Here is a 15,362-nt window from a genome sequence, read left to right as displayed (position 1 = left end):
CACTTGCTCCCTGTGACAGGGCCCAGCCACAGTCTGCGGCACTTCCTCCATGCTCCTGGGAGGGGGTTTTCACCATGTGGGGCTGATGTGGGGACAGGTGAGTCATCACTTTCAGCAGCAGGTGGCTGACACAGTCTCCGGCTCCCGCAGGAGGAGGGAGGAGGAGGCCAGAGCAGGCCCAGAGTGGGTGAGAGGGAATCACATCATTTTTGACCCCTCCTCTACTGTCATGCTGGCCACGGGTGGTGCAGCAGCCCCGCCTCAGAGGAGCTCAAGCCGGCTGGAGGCAGCTGATAAGAGAAACTCACAACATGTGGAGCAAGCGTTCGTGAAGTTCGTGAAGTGGAAGCAGAGATTCTACAGGAGCCCAGGGCAGAGACCTGAGGGAAGCCAGGAAATCTCAGAGAGGAAGAGCATCTCACCTGAGGCCTGTAGGTTGACCTGCCAGATAAGGAAGAGGCTTGAGGACGGAAGGCGGGTGGCCGGGGTGAGGGCAGGGAGAGCAGTGTGCAGGGGGTGCCGGCAGCCATTCTATACGGCTAGAGAGTGGAGGGCCGAGGGGTACAAGATGGCCTGGAGAGAGGGTGACCAGGACAGCACGGACCCCAGGAAATGCCTGCTGCCCGGAAGGGGGCCTCTTTTGTCGGATGGCCACAGGGTGGGTCAGAAGGGGGGGTCCTGCGTGTGATCCCGAGGATCATGTCCTCCAGAGCACTCACTCCTGCTTCTGCCCCATGAGCCCTGGGCCATAACGACAAGGCTGGACCCACAGGAGCCCACGGTATGTCCTCCTGGGACCGCCAGCCAAACACGCACTCACTCTCATTGACCACACGAGGAACTTATTCTGCAAATAGGCATCTGAGGTTCAGAACATCCAGGGAACTTGCCTGAAGTCAGATGGCACATCAGGCACAGAGGAGGTCCAAGTCTGCCCAACGCAGGAGCTCTGGGCAATGTTAATGAGTGTCATACTTTGTGTCACACACATACACAACAGGTCTCCTGGTCACGTAAACTTGGGAAGTGCTGGCTTAAATAACTCAAAGAGGCACTTTCCTGCAGGACTTTTCAGAGTCTTTAATGTGCTAATGGGTGATTCTGAATCACCAGAGAGATTTCTGAATGCATTTGGCATGGAATCCCTTTGTCCCTGACAGAGCTGCTGTCTCAAGGAACCACTCTGGGGCCTGCTGGTCTGGATGGTAGAGTCAGGGACTGGGCTCTGGAAGCCTGCCTGCCTTACGCTTTGTGTGTGCTCACTTCGGTGCTGTCCTTGTGTTTGAGAGGCTTGGTTCGTCGGGGGTACACGAGCTTGGGCAGAGGAGAATGGGGAAGGTGGGCTCCCTGGGCCCAGCCTTCACAAGAGCCCTCTCCACTCTGTGCCCGTTGCCTGTCTGTGGTTGAAGGAGGGACACCCCCAGACAAAAGAGCCATTCCCGGTCACCAAGGGCACAGGCATGTTTGGGAAAGGTTTCTGGGAAGTGGTGGCACTTTATGGTGAGGAATGAGATTGAAAGCACCAAAGAAGAAGCCGCGGTTATGGGAAGAAGTGGGATTGAGGCTGGGAGAGGCTGGGAGAGGCTGGGAGAGGCTGGGAGAGGGAGCTGGTACCTGTGGTGGGGCTTTGAAGGCTGTCCATGAGGGATTTTGACTTGGATCTGGGGGTATCAGAACCACAGAAGGTGCTTGAGACAGGGATGACTTGATCAATCCACACACAATTCCAGCCTGGAGTCATACCCAGCAGAAGGGATGCTTTCCTTCCTCCCCGTGGGCTCCCAGGACCTGTCCCCACCCCATCCCCACCACGTGACCTCAGTCACCGCCTGTGACCTCCGGTCTCACCCTTGCTGGAGTGTGCCAGCTCTGACCCAGCCATGCCACCTCTGACGTTGGCCCCCCTCCTGCAGCCTCCTTGGTCTGGTGTCTCCGTCTCCGTAGGCCCCCTCTGGCCCGGAGACGGCCACATGTTGCCCTGGTGGAACACCGTGCGCCGGGCTTTCCCAAGCTTCCCGCCCTCACTGCACACTCCTTAGCGGCGCCATCCTCACCCGCCACTTCCCTGAATCATCAGGCACTGCCCTCAGCACATTTAAAGAAGGGTAACATCTCTGGGGCACCAAGAAATATCTGGGCATGGAGAAAATGCTGGCGGGTGGCCCCCTGCTCCAGAGAACACAGGAGGGCACTCTCTCCTTGGCCTAGCCCGCTCTTCATCCCAGCTTTCCTGGAGCCCAGCTCTGGCTCTCTGGGAAATGGGCACATCAACCAGGCCAAAGACTAACCTAACCCTCATGGTCACCCTGACCAGGATGCCGGGCACTCATAATAGGCAGATGCCAAAAGCCGCCTGGGGAGAGAGAGGGGAGACAGAAGAAAGGGGCTTGAGAGTCTCAGACTGCACTGACCTGCTGCCCCCCGCCCCATCCCTGGGATGGTTAAGGGTCCATATGGCTGGGCTAAGGCTGATGTCCCCTCTGCCCTCTGTGCCAGGGTGCTGCCTGACACATCCTTTCTTTGATGGGTTAGTTCTTGGATGTGGTTCTCCTTCTGCCTTGCAGAAGTGGCTTTTCTGATCTCTGCTGGGGTTCTGGGAATGGGGTCAGTGGCATCAGCTCCTTTTACACAAATACGTGCACACATACACAAAAACAAACATACGCAATACTGACACTCCGGAGCACTTTCCTTGGAATTCTCTCTCCCTTGGCTTCCATGGGAGGTCAGAAGCCTCAGCACCTCTTGAACCCGCTGATCCATTCCCTGCTGGCATGTAAGGTATTTTTACAACTGTTCTAAAATCCCATTATCTCATCCTTTGAACAGGTTCTGTGACTGGTCCTGGCTGAATACGTGACTGGCCACCGGCCACCAACTGGTCCCCTGCTGCCCTCATTCCTGGGGCAGCGGAGAGACCGAGACCTCTGGGTCTTCAACATACTCTCCCCTCCTGAGGCCTGGATTATGGGAAGAATACAATGATAACAAAGATAGAAAGGAATGGTCTTGACCACATGGGATAATTGTAAACACCAAACGATGTTTCTAAGAAACACAAAAGTGAAATTATACAGCTGACAAGCTGGGAGGAGCTCAGAGATAATTTTGATCATTCTTTCTAGCCAGCACTTACCACATTAGTAATTTTATATTTATCTGTGTTATTATTTGCTTAATTCATTCAACAAATATTTACTGAGCACCCACTCTAGGCCAGGGACTATTCCTGATCTGTGATAAAGCAAAGATGTTGCCCTCTGGGTGCTTACATTCCGTTGGAGGAGAGGGAGAGACAGACAACAGTAATAGTATTCATAATTAATAAGCAAACGACAGAGAACATCAGAAAGTGATACGCGCTAGGGAAAACAGAAGCTGAAGAGCAGGGAAAGCGGTGCTCGGGGTGGGGGCAGGTGGTAGCCTTCAAGAGAGTTAGCAGAGGGGACCCCAGGGAGGAGCTTGGCAATGGAAGGGGCAGCTAGAGCAAAGGCCTGAGCAGGGGCTAGGGCGGTGGGAGAGGTACCTGGGAAGAGACCGCATGGGGCCCGATGAGGACTTTGGCTTTTGTGAGAATGAAGTGGGGAGCTCTGCAGAGGAGGGGGTTGGCGTGATGGGCCCTCACACCTGTGAGAGCCCCGGGAGGCCAGGGTCACTCTGCAACCCCATGCCTAGCATTCAATAAATACTAAATACCGGTGGAACAAATGAATGAATGAATGAATGAATTCAAGATGGAGATCATGCCTCCATCCTCCCAGAGAGATAGGACTGTGGAGATAGCTCTGAACAAAAATGTTTCCAACCTGGTCATTGTGTCTGAATTCCCGTCCATACCACTTGGGGAGTTTTTCAAATTCCTCAGGCCCAGACCCAGACCCCTCCCCAAAAGTCTTGATTCCTAGATTGGGTGGGGCCCAGCACGTGTATGTGATTCTCAAGCAAACCCACCCCCAAGTGAGAAACTGCAATCTAGACCTTGCCAGATGCCTCCAGCTCCTCAGGACCTGACAGCAGTTCCAGCCCCAGGGCACATATTGAATGAAGGAATAAATGTTTGCTGACTGAATTCATGCACGTACATGTGCATGAAGATAGCTAATTAATTGTTCTTAATGTATTTCTGCAAAGCTCTGAGCGCGGGGCCTCTCCTTCGAGGAGAGGGCTGCTGAGGAATGAAGCTGGACTAGACAGCCCAGTGCCTCCAAGAGCAGGGCGCCCAGCCGGCAGTGGGAGCTTGGAGGGAGGTGGCCGTTCACTTCCCCTTCCACACAGGAGGGGCCACCCACATTCCAGGGACGGGGACCACATTCTTCCTGCAGGAAATGCTGGGGCTGCGAGGACGGTCCTGTCTGCCCCTTTCCCTTCATGCTTCTTCCCTCTTGGCCAGCTGCCTCCCTGGGGGCCTGGGGCCCCAGCTCAGGGCGTCTGGGTCTCACAGATTCCCAGCCTCTTGCTTGCAGGTGTTGGCTGCCAGAGATTTTTTTCATGTAAACAGTAGGGAGCCCCTTATTCTCTTGACATACTTGGAATAAGTACGGCCATTTTTTCTCTTCCCAGAATTCAAAAAAGGCCAGAAATTCCACAAGGCATCTGACTCAACTCTATTTTCTCCTTCCTCTTGCTTTTCCACCCTGAGCCTTGTGCCCTTTATAGAGCAGCCCCAGGAGCCTGTGCGCTCCAGCCTGGGGCTGTGGCCACACCTGGTGGCCGGAAGGAGTCCTGTGAACTAACTGGGGCCAGAGGCCCGCCTGGTGCACGCCACCAAGGGGCAGCTCTGAGCGCAGGAGAGCAGAGAGCAGTGGGCCGAGGGCCCAGCACGAAAGTCAGGTGGCCTGGCTTTGGTCCTGCCCCCTCCACTATCAGCTTTGCAGCAAATGCGTTCCATCTCTCAGCCTCATGTCTCACATAGGTGCGTCAGTAGTTTCTTTCTCTTAAGGAGGCTGTGTGGGTTCAGGGAGATAATACATGGAGAGCACTTCACAAACAGTAGCTATAATTACTGTATGTTTTCTAGTATCTGAGTGCCTGTCATATACCAGCTACCGTACAAAGTCCCGGTACAGTAACTTTGAACTAAACGTTCAGGGCCCACAGAGGCCACCTCACCGAGGAGACAGTCAAGGAAACAGCAGCTTTGGGCTCCATGTGATAAAATGGTGTTCAAGACAGAGGGAGAGGGACTTCCCTGGTGGTGCAGCGGTTAAGAGTCTGCCTGCCAACGCAGGGGACACGGGTTCGAGCCCGGGAAGATCCCACATGCCGCGGAGCAACTAAGCCCGTGTGCCACAACTACTGAGCTTGTGTGCCACAACTACTGAAGCCTGCACCCCTAGAGCCCGTTCTCTGCAACAAGAGTAGCCACTGCAATGAGAAGCCCCCGCTCCGCAATGAAGAGTGGCCCCCACTCGTCGCAACAAGAGAAAGCCAGCGCACAGCAACGAAGACCCAACATAGCCAAAGATAAATAAATAAATAAATAAATAAATAAATAAATTTATATATAAAAAGAAAAGGTAGAGGGGGAGGTGGGCTTAACCCTTTGCAAAGAGATCAAGACAGTTTCACAGAGGAAAGAGACCCTTGCAAAGGCTTTGAAGGTTGAATAGGAGTCCTTAAGACAGACGAGGGGGAAAGGACATCACAGGTAGAGGAGTCAGCATATCCCAAGACTCAGAGGCGTCGTGAGCAAGCTGGGTTTGGAAGTCCACTGTATAGGAATCTAAAGTGGGAAAAGGACAAGGGTGACAGAGAATCTAGCGAGATGGGCAGAGGCCCATCCTAGAAGATCTTGGAGGCCTTGCCAAGGAGAAGTCCAGACGTCTCCTCTCCCTAAGGGCACTGCCTTGTAGTGAAGGTTTCTTTTTAGGAAGACCTCTGGCCATAGTGGGAGGGGGGCAGGACAGACCCTGGAAGAGACGAGGCTGGGTCAGAGTTAGAGGATGGATGCAAGAGGTCGGGCAGGGCTTCCCTGGTGCCGCAGTGGTTGAGAATCCACCTGCCAATGCAGGGGACACGGGTTCGAGCCCTGGTCCGGGAAGATTCCACATGCCACAGTGCAGCTAAGCCTGTGAGCCACAACTGCTGAGCCTGTGCTCTAGAGCCCGTGAGCCACAACTACTGAAGCCCGCGCGCCTGGAGTCTGTGCTCCCCAACAAGAGAAGCCACCTCAATGAGAAGCCCGCGCACTGCAGAGAGGAGTAGAGCCCTCACGCAGCAACAAAGACCCAACACAGCCAAAAATAAATAAATAAATCAATTAATTTAAAATAAAAAGAGGTCAGGGCAGTGGCCCCCAAGCTTCAGTCATGCCCCTGCTCTTTCCTGGTGTTTGACATATCCAGGCACAACCCCAACCATTATTTACATAATGTTTCCCTTTATGTTAGTTCAGTTTTAGGTCTGTTGTACCATTATAGCTACTGCTTCACTTTTTCCGAACATCTATGTAAATCCTACACTCTTGAAACGAAACATGTATGTCCCCTTGCCACTGGAAATCACTTCTCTGCCCTCCTGCCTTGGGAATCATGGATCCTGCTAGAGCCCACCAGCAGGGAGGGGAGAAGGGTCTGCTGTGTGGTGTCAGCCGGGCCGCATCCCAAATCCTTGCTTCAACCGAATGGCATTTGTGACTTTGCTTGGGGGCTGGAGATGGGCACCACGGTTGCAGCTCTGAAAGCAAAGACAAAACAGACCTCCCCAAATAATGCCATTTGCAGCAACATGGATGGACCTAGAGATTATCATACTAAGTGAAGTAAGTCAGACAGAGAAAGGCAAATATCATATGATATTACTTATATGTGGAATCTTAAAAAATGATACCAATGAACTTATTTACAAAATATAAACAGACTCACAGACTTCGAAAACACACTTACGGTTACCAAAGGGGAAAAGGGGTGGGGGAGGGATAAATTAGGAGTTTGGGATTAACATATACACACTATTATATATAAAGCAGATAATCAACAGGGACATACTGTATAACACAGGGAACTCTACTCAATATTCTGTGATAAACTATCTATGGGAAAAGAATCTGAAAAAGAATGGATATGTGTATATGTATAACTGAATCACTTTGCTGTATACCTGAAACTAACACAACACTGTAAATCAACTATAATATAAAATAAAAATTAAATTTAAAACAAAACAGGCCTCCCCAGCCCCTGGCGGCCCAGACTCTTGTCATTAGTGGCCCTCCTCCCCTGAGCATGTGGGCTCCAGCTCTGCTTGGAGCCCAAACAGGCAAATGCGCTTCCCTGAGACAGAGAGAAAGATAGGCAGACCTAAGGATGATTCGGTGGTGGAATCCTTTGTGGGTAACTGCATGGTGCTGTGTTAGTGAAAAATATGCAGGGGGAGGGAGAGAAGGAGGAGGAGGAGGAAAGAAGGCAAGAAGAGAGCAGACGCATCATCTGATTTATCTTCCCAGGAATCTTGTAAGGCAGGAATTATTGTGCACCTTTTACAGACGAGGAACCAATCTCAGAGATATTAACCAATCTCACAGACGTTAAGCTACCTGCCAATGTCGCTTCTAATGAGAAATACTGTATAACTAAGCAAATAATCCAGATCTGTCTGACATTAAAGCCACTGCTTTCTTTTAAAAGAATGATGTCCTGGGACTTCCCTGGTGGCACAGTGGTTAAGAATCTGGATCCGCCTGCCAGGGCAGGAGACACAGGTTCGACCCCTGGTCCAGGAAGATCCCACATGCCGCAGAGCAACTAAGCCCGTGCGCCACAACTACTGTGCCTGTGCTGTAGAGCCCGCGAGCCACAACTACTGAGCCTGCGAGCCACAACTACTGAAGTCCACGTGCCTAGAGCCCATGCTCTGCAACAAGAGAAACCACCACAATGAGAAGCCCACGCACCGCAATGAAGAGTAGCCCCCGCTCGCCACAACTAGAGAAAGCCCACACACAACAACGAAGACCCAATGCAGCCAAAAATAAATACATAAATAAATAAATTTTTTAAAAAAAGAATGATGTCCATAATCACACCACTGTAGCAACTGTTATTTTTTTAAATCCCTTTGTAGTCTTTTCTGCATGAATCTCTTCTTTCATTCACCTAGCACTGTATCATGAACATTTGTAATGTTGCTAAATAGTCTTCACGGTAATGATTTTTACATGATTTTCTACACTGTGGACATATCATGATTCACTGAGCCATCACTGAACATGCAGGTGGTTTCAACGTCTCAGGATTATCAATCCCCACTTCCACCCTCCCCAAGGCAGGCTCCCCTGGGATGAGTCAGGGCTCCCACCTGCCCTACATCTGAAAGGTTATTTAGGTCATGGGGACCCCATCATGCCTGCAGTGGTGCAGCAAGGTATTCTGGAGCCTCTCAGAAGGTGAGAGCGACTCAGAAAGTTGTGTCCTCTTCCTCCTCTCACAAGCTCGCCATGGTCTTGGCCCTGCCCCCGCCCCCGCCCCATCAGGCCACAAAATTGGAGGTGTTGTGGGCTGGACAGGCCAAAGGCTGCTCTAGGTGGTTTCTTACTGCCGGTGAAAGCAGCCCAGACATCTCAGGGGCCAAAAGGCACCCAGAAGACCCCAGAACTGGGATGGAAGCCAGACCCCTGCAAAGGACCTGGGTCATTACTTGGTCCCCATTCCCCTGAGAGGTCCCTTTCAGAGAGTTCTCTGTTCTCTGCCCTCTTGGGGAACACACCACAGCCCAAGCCAGCTCCTCAACAACTCCAAGACGGCCTCTGGAAGCAGAAACACTCCTGGCAGGCGAGCAGATGTGCACACCGCTTAAGGTGACCGGCCGAAGATCACATTTTCAGGATGCTTCTTTGTTTTATCTGTTTGCAAAGCAGATATTTGGGGAGGTTGGGCTCAGAATTGCTTCTCGGTTGCCAGTCCCATGGGAAATGGTTCACATTCTTAGCATAGTTGCAGGGCTGTGAGGCAAAGGAGCTGACTGCAGATGACTGCCAGGAGGCCGCTCCCGAGCAGACCCGAGGAAGATGAGCCACCGCCTCGGCATCCTCTCTGCTTGGACCGGTTCCGGTGTGGGAGCACTGGATGTTCTTTCCAAGAAGGCAGGCTGGTGGGAAGTCTCTAGAGGGGCTGTTTGGAGAGAGAGTCATCGCATCATTTATGCAGGCCCAGGACTGAGAAGGTTTTCAGAGGTCGAGTTCTCTGTGCCCTTGCCTGGCGCACAGGCCCAGTGCCAGCAGCACTGACCTTTGGAGATGCTCACAAAGTGTTAAAGAGACTGGCTTTCTTGAGCCAGTGGGACTTCAGTTTCTTCTGGGGGTGTTGCTGTTTGCATTGTTTTCTTTTAATAAAGAACATGGATCATTTAAAAACAAAATCAATAAAGTTATTTTAAAATAAATAACTAAATAAAAGGGCCACCGAGCTAGGGCATTTCATCTCTTGCCTTGATTGTAAACCCCAGGGTGTAGCAATCTTTCTTGTCAGAAAATCATGGTGTTACCCCTCTGTGCCCTTTCCTGGAGTTGCTCGGACACCTGGCTTTGCTGCTGCAAGGGGGTGGGGCCGTGGCCTTCTTGGGTCAAACCTGTGACTGGTGGCCAGTCCTCACCCAGTATGTGCATGCCAGCAGGCAGCCAAGAACCACACACCTACAGAGTTCTCTGAAATGAGGAGCAGCATTCCTGAGACCACTGAGTGGAGAGAGCTTCAAACGGCAAGGTGGACTTCATTCAGGCCCCACTCAGCGCCAGGAAACGCAGGGAGAGAAATCCCCTCTGGCACCACCTCTGTGGTCCACGCCAGGCCCCTGCCCAGCCCGCGTGTGTAGATGTGTGCTCAGGGAACCTGCCCGTGGTGCTGTCCTGGGAGCTGCCCCCGCCCCCCACCCCCCTCCGACGGTCACAGCTTCAGAGCTTCAGGAAAGCACCAGAGGAGAGGAACTGATGGCGGAAGGAAAGCCAAGCAGCTTGCAGCCTGCTCAATGACTGCGTGACTGCTTAATGTGAAACTGTGAAATCCTCCTGGGAACCTCGTGCCAGGTGTGCGAGTGGGATTTAAGAGAGGCCCGGACCCCTCCCTGGGGTGGCTACTGTCCAGGAGGATGGAATGAGAGGCACGCCTCAGAAGTGCCAGAGCCCAACATTTGCATGCGCCCAAGGGCTGACAGGCTGACAGCCTCACGTTGCCTGAACTTCCCATACAGCCGAGCCTCTCAGCCCTGGCTGCACACCGCACATCACCAGGAGAGCTTTCTAAAACTCCCCGCAGCCGGGCCGCACCCCAGACCAATGCAATCATGCTCCTTGGAAGCGAGACCCAGATATTAGCATTTTTTCAAGCTTCCAAGTAATTAAAATATTAGCCATGGTTGACAACCAGTGTTTTAAAAAGATATCTGGGGCTACCCTGGTGGTGCAGTGGTTAAAAATCCACTTGCCAATGCAGGGGACACAGGTTCGAGCCCTGGTCCAGGATGATCCCACATGCCGCGGAGCAACTAAGCCTGTGCACCACAACTACTGAGCCTGCGCTCTAGAGCCCGCGAGCCACAACTACTGAGCCTGCGTGCTACAGCTACCGAAGCCCGCGCGCCTAGAGACTGTGCTCCGCAACAAGAGAAGACACCGCAGTGAGAAGCCCACGCACTGCAGCGAAGAGTAGCCCCCGCTCGCCACAACTAGAGAAAGCCCGTGTGCAGCAACAAAGACCCAACGCAGCTGAAAATAAATAAATAAATAAATTTGTTTTTTAAAAAATGAAAGAAAGAAAGAAAAAAGATATCTGATGCATCCCAGGCTCATCAAACAAACTAAGTAGGGCTCCTCCTGAGTGATTCACAGAGCCACATTCTCCCTCGAGGCCCTCCTCCCTAAGAGTGAGAGGAGAGTCTCTTAGCTCTCCTTAGCTAAGCTCCTGCCATTCTTCAAAAACCGTCTCAATCCCCACCTCCTGTGGGAAGCGCTCCCCGGCTGCCTCAGCTGCTCTGAGCACCTTCCTCTGAGGTTCCCGGTCACTTAGGACCTGTGTCACTTACCACGCATAGCCACTGATTGACTGATATTTGCCTTGTCTACAAATGGAGCTATCCGTTCCCGTGGAGGCACGTACTCTGTTGCATATTATGCTTCCTTGTAACACACTGACCTACCACCTATGACCATGCCTCACCCATATTACATGCTCAGTAAGTGTCAGTAAGGCTGACTTACATTCTACTGCATTTCAACATTTCAAGCACTCTTGGTAAGAAAGTTGAAAGAATGTCTGACACAAATTAGTGGTTTTAATGTTGATCAGTGATTGTGGTCACGGAGGAAATGGGGGTGGCCAACAGGGGGTGAAAATGGCTGCAGGAAGAAAGGCTAAGAACTGCCTGTTAGACTCTCTTCCAGGAATGTATGTGTAACCCATATAACCCAGCTCCCATGTGGTCCAGGCTCCGCACTGGGCATCCGCTAAGACGTGGCAGTTCCACGTTTTAGTGGAACTAAGTGGGTGGGGAGTGGGTGGGGGAGAGATGTTTTCTAATCAAGAGCACTTTGAATATTTACTGCAGTCTCTTAAGGAAACTTGAACATGGCAAACTGAACCCACACTTTCCTGTCTCCTCTCTACCTCTCTCTCCGTAAATCACATCTGAGGAGCTGATATACCACCTAGGCCTTAAAGGGTGGAGAGAGAAAGAGAGGGTGTTTCAGGCAGAGAGACTAGCTGGGACACAATGCCCACTGGGTTCTCAGACTGGCCGGTGGTCCTGTGACTGTGGAATGAAGGGATTAAAGGATGGGGGTGGTTAAAAAGGGACCGAAAAGGAAGAGCAGGGCCAGTGTATGAAGGGCCTTGAATCGCAGGCTAAGGAGGTGGACTCCAGGTTTTAACATCCAAAGCTGAAGGCCGAGACGTGTTATAATGGGGTCACTCTGGCAACCTGGAGACCAGTCAGGGCACGGCAGCAGGCCCGGGAGAGATGGCTGGGCCAGAGAGAGGCTGCCCACGAGGGCTGCGCAGTCAGGTCCACCTGCAGCTGCTGGGGAAGGCGTTTCTGAGCCCCACCTCCTGTGTGGTGTGTTCTCAGGCCTGGGGCCAGCGTTGGAGGTGCTCCCACATTCCTTACCTCAGAGACCCGTCCAGAGGTCCTGGCCTGCCTGGTCAGTCACCCCAGACCCAGACCGGCTACTCCACAATGCTCCCTCCTCCAGCCTCTGAGCTGAGATCGGAATCCCCGCCAGGTGTTGGTGGGCCTGCCCTCAGCTGTCTTCACCCACAGGCCAACATTTTTGGTTTATGTCCAAGCCAAAGGACACTTACAGTCACCACCAAATGGAAAACAAATAAGCAAATCTCTAGACTCAAACAAGAAATATATTTCAGTGAACTTTTTAAAACTGAGGAATAGCTCTTGAATTCTAAAATTTGTATGTCAATTTTTACCAGAGGATTTTAGGAGTCTGGGCTGCCTGGGTTTTCCAGGACGCTGATGCTGAGACGGAGTTAGGAATGCAAGATGACTTACGGGGTGAAGTGTGGCACAGGAGAAAACACCTGTGAAAGAAAGGAGAGAAAACACGATTGGAGCTTCCAGACTGCGGTGTGGATCTGACAATCTCTGCCAGCCCACCAGGGAGCGCTAGAGGAGCCCAGGGTTAGGGGGAAGCATGGAAATGCCTCGGCCCTTGTACCACCACCTTGCTCAGTCATTTGCCAAGGCCACCCCAAGAAGGCCTTAAACTTGTTCTGAAAGCTGGGTGGATGTAGCAGGAGTCAACAGCTGTAGGCTGTGAGCTGACCACAGCCTTGCAGCTGGGCAGTCCTTTCCTGGAGAGACATCTTCACGTCTGCCATGGAACCTCTCCTGCCCCCACCCGCCAGTCTGAGTGGACCACACTTGGAGCATTTGAACCCTGTCCCCCAGTCTCCACAAGTGGTCCCTTCACTCTCACCATCACCTTCCTTCCCTCCTGCTTCAGTCGGCAGAGGACATCTCTCTCGGGGATCTGTTCTGTCTTCTCCCTCCTTCCGCGTCCCAATGCTGATGCCTTTTCTTTCATTCACCTCCTTACAATACTCTGCCCAAAACTCACCACAAGCAAAATCAAAAGATGAATGACTACCCGGGAAATAATCCGTATTACTTGAGTCACCAAGGATTCACCTTCCCAAGATATAAAAAGCTCCACAAAAGTCACAGACATAACCAAACAGAAAAATGAGCAAAAGATATGAATGATGGTTCATAGGAAAAGAAACACAAACGGCCCTTAGGTGAAGAGATGCCCGACCTGACTCATAATGAAAGAATCCAGTTACGACTACACAGAGATAATCTTTTCACATATCAGATTGGCAAAGATCAAAACCCTTGATTCAGCACAGCGTCGGTGTGAAAACAGGGCACTCACACACTGCTGGTGGGAATGGGAATTGGTAACGCTGTATGGAAGATTGACAACATCCCTTTAAGTGACAAATTCCCATGACCTTCCAAAGGCGGTAGAATGTAATAGTTAAGAGAATGAAGTCGAGCCCCAGAACCTTGGTATGAATCCTAGCTGTTCAGGTCACCTACTTTTCTGTGCCTCAGTTTTTCTCATCTGTAAAAGGGGATGATAATAGTACCTACCTCTGGAGATGCTCATGAAAGGATTAAAATCTATTAGTAATTGTAAAGCACATACTATAGTGTCCGGCTCTTAGCAAATGCCATGCAAATGTTAATATCATTATTATTAATTGGCCCAGCAATCCCACTGTTAGGAATTTATCCTTCAGATACGCTTGCACATGTGCTAAATGAGTGTACAATGTATTCACTGCAGCACTGATGCAGCTGGGGAGAAAACTGCAAATAACCCAAATGTCCTTAAAAAGGTTAAATTAACTGGTGCATGTGTATAATGGAATACTATGCAGATGCAAAAAAAACAAAAAACAAAAAAAACCGAAAAAAACCTCCTTAGTACTGATCCACTGTGTACAGAATACTACTGTAAGCTTTTAAATAAGGAGTAGTATAAACACAAGTCCACATTCCCTTACCCACAATTATGAAGTTCAAAACTCTCTAAAAAAAAGAAGTTTTTGTTTGTCTGCTTAGGAAATTTGGCACAAACACATGTGGTAGCAAAACTTGAACTGAACTGAACTTACTTAAGGCTGATTACGGCTCCATTTATCCTACCTGGTGCAGAAATACTAGCGTGTTTTATCACAGACTCTGCTGGGGGTGTGACATAATATACACGTACTACTTTTGTACACTCCTCGAATCCCGAATTCCCAAAATCACCTGCCCCCAAGTGTTCCAGATAGGGGCGTGTGGACCTTCTTTGACCTTTTTTTTTTTTCCGTTAAAATACCTCTTTAAGACTGCACAAGAAATTAGCACCAGTTGCCTGTAATGAAAGGAGCTGCCTGGCTGTGTGACAAGAACGTGAGGGACAATTTCACCATATTTGAGCCCAAGAATGTAAAGAGTCTGTGGATATCTTACTTATTCAAAAAATAAATAAATACCATTGAAGACCTTCTCAGCCCAGGCTGCCGGGTCATCTTTTTTTTTTTTTTTTTAGGTCATTTCCATCTTTTCTTTTTTTTTTTTTTTTAAACATCTTTATTGAAGTATAATTGCCTTACAATGGTGTGTTAGCTTCTGCTTTATAACAAAGTGAATCAGTTATACATATACAATATGTTCCCATATCTCTTCCCTCTTGCATCTCCCTCCCTCCCACCCTCCCCATCCCAACCCTCTAGGTGGTCACAAAGCACCGAGCTGATCTCCCTGTGCTATGCGGCTGCTTCCCACTAGCTATCTATTTTACATTTGGTAGTGTATATGTGTACATGACACTCTCTCACCCTGTCACATCTCACCCCACCCCCTCCCCATATCCTCAAGTCCATTCTCTAGTAGGTCTGTGTCTTTATTCCCGTCTTGCCACTAGGTTCTTCATGGCCTTTTTTTTTTTTTTTTCCTTAGATTCCGTATATATGTGTTAGCATACTGTATTTGTTTTTCTCTTTCTGACTTACTTCACTCTGTATGACAGACTCTAACTCCATCCACCTCATTACAAATACCTCCATTTCATTTCTTTTTATGGCTGAGTAATATTCCATTGTATATATGTGCCACATCTTCTTTATCCATTCATCTGTCGATGGACATTTAGGTTGCTTCCATGTCCTGGCTATTGTAAACAGAGCTGCAATGAACATTTTGGTACATGACTCTTTTTGAACTATGGTTTTCTCAGGGTATATGCCCAGTAGTGGGATTGCTGGGTCGTATGGTAGTTCTATTTTTAGTTTTTTAAGGAACCTCCATACTGTTCTCCATAGTGGCTGTATCAATTTACGTTCCCACCAATAGTGCAAGAGTGT

General features: G+C 50.3%; 1 long non-coding RNA gene across 1 annotated transcript in view; it reads right to left on the bottom strand.

The window, feature by feature from the left end:
* LOC309660337 overlaps window positions 1–15,362 on the bottom strand; it is a 122,738-nt gene that overhangs the window by 55,407 nt on the left and 51,969 nt on the right. The window contains exon 4 of the long non-coding RNA XR_014263351.1: window positions 4–12,521. This is a non-coding gene — a long non-coding RNA (uncharacterized lncRNA). The remainder of the gene's footprint in view (window positions 1–3; window positions 12,522–15,362) is intronic.

The sequence above is a fragment of the Balaenoptera physalus genome, assembly GCF_965194825.1.
Source record: "Balaenoptera physalus genome assembly, chromosome: 4".
Taxonomy (NCBI): Eukaryota; Metazoa; Chordata; class Mammalia; order Artiodactyla; family Balaenopteridae; genus Balaenoptera; species Balaenoptera physalus.
Note: the sequence above shows the minus strand (reverse complement) of the source record. Positions and strands in the feature narration are given on the sequence as shown.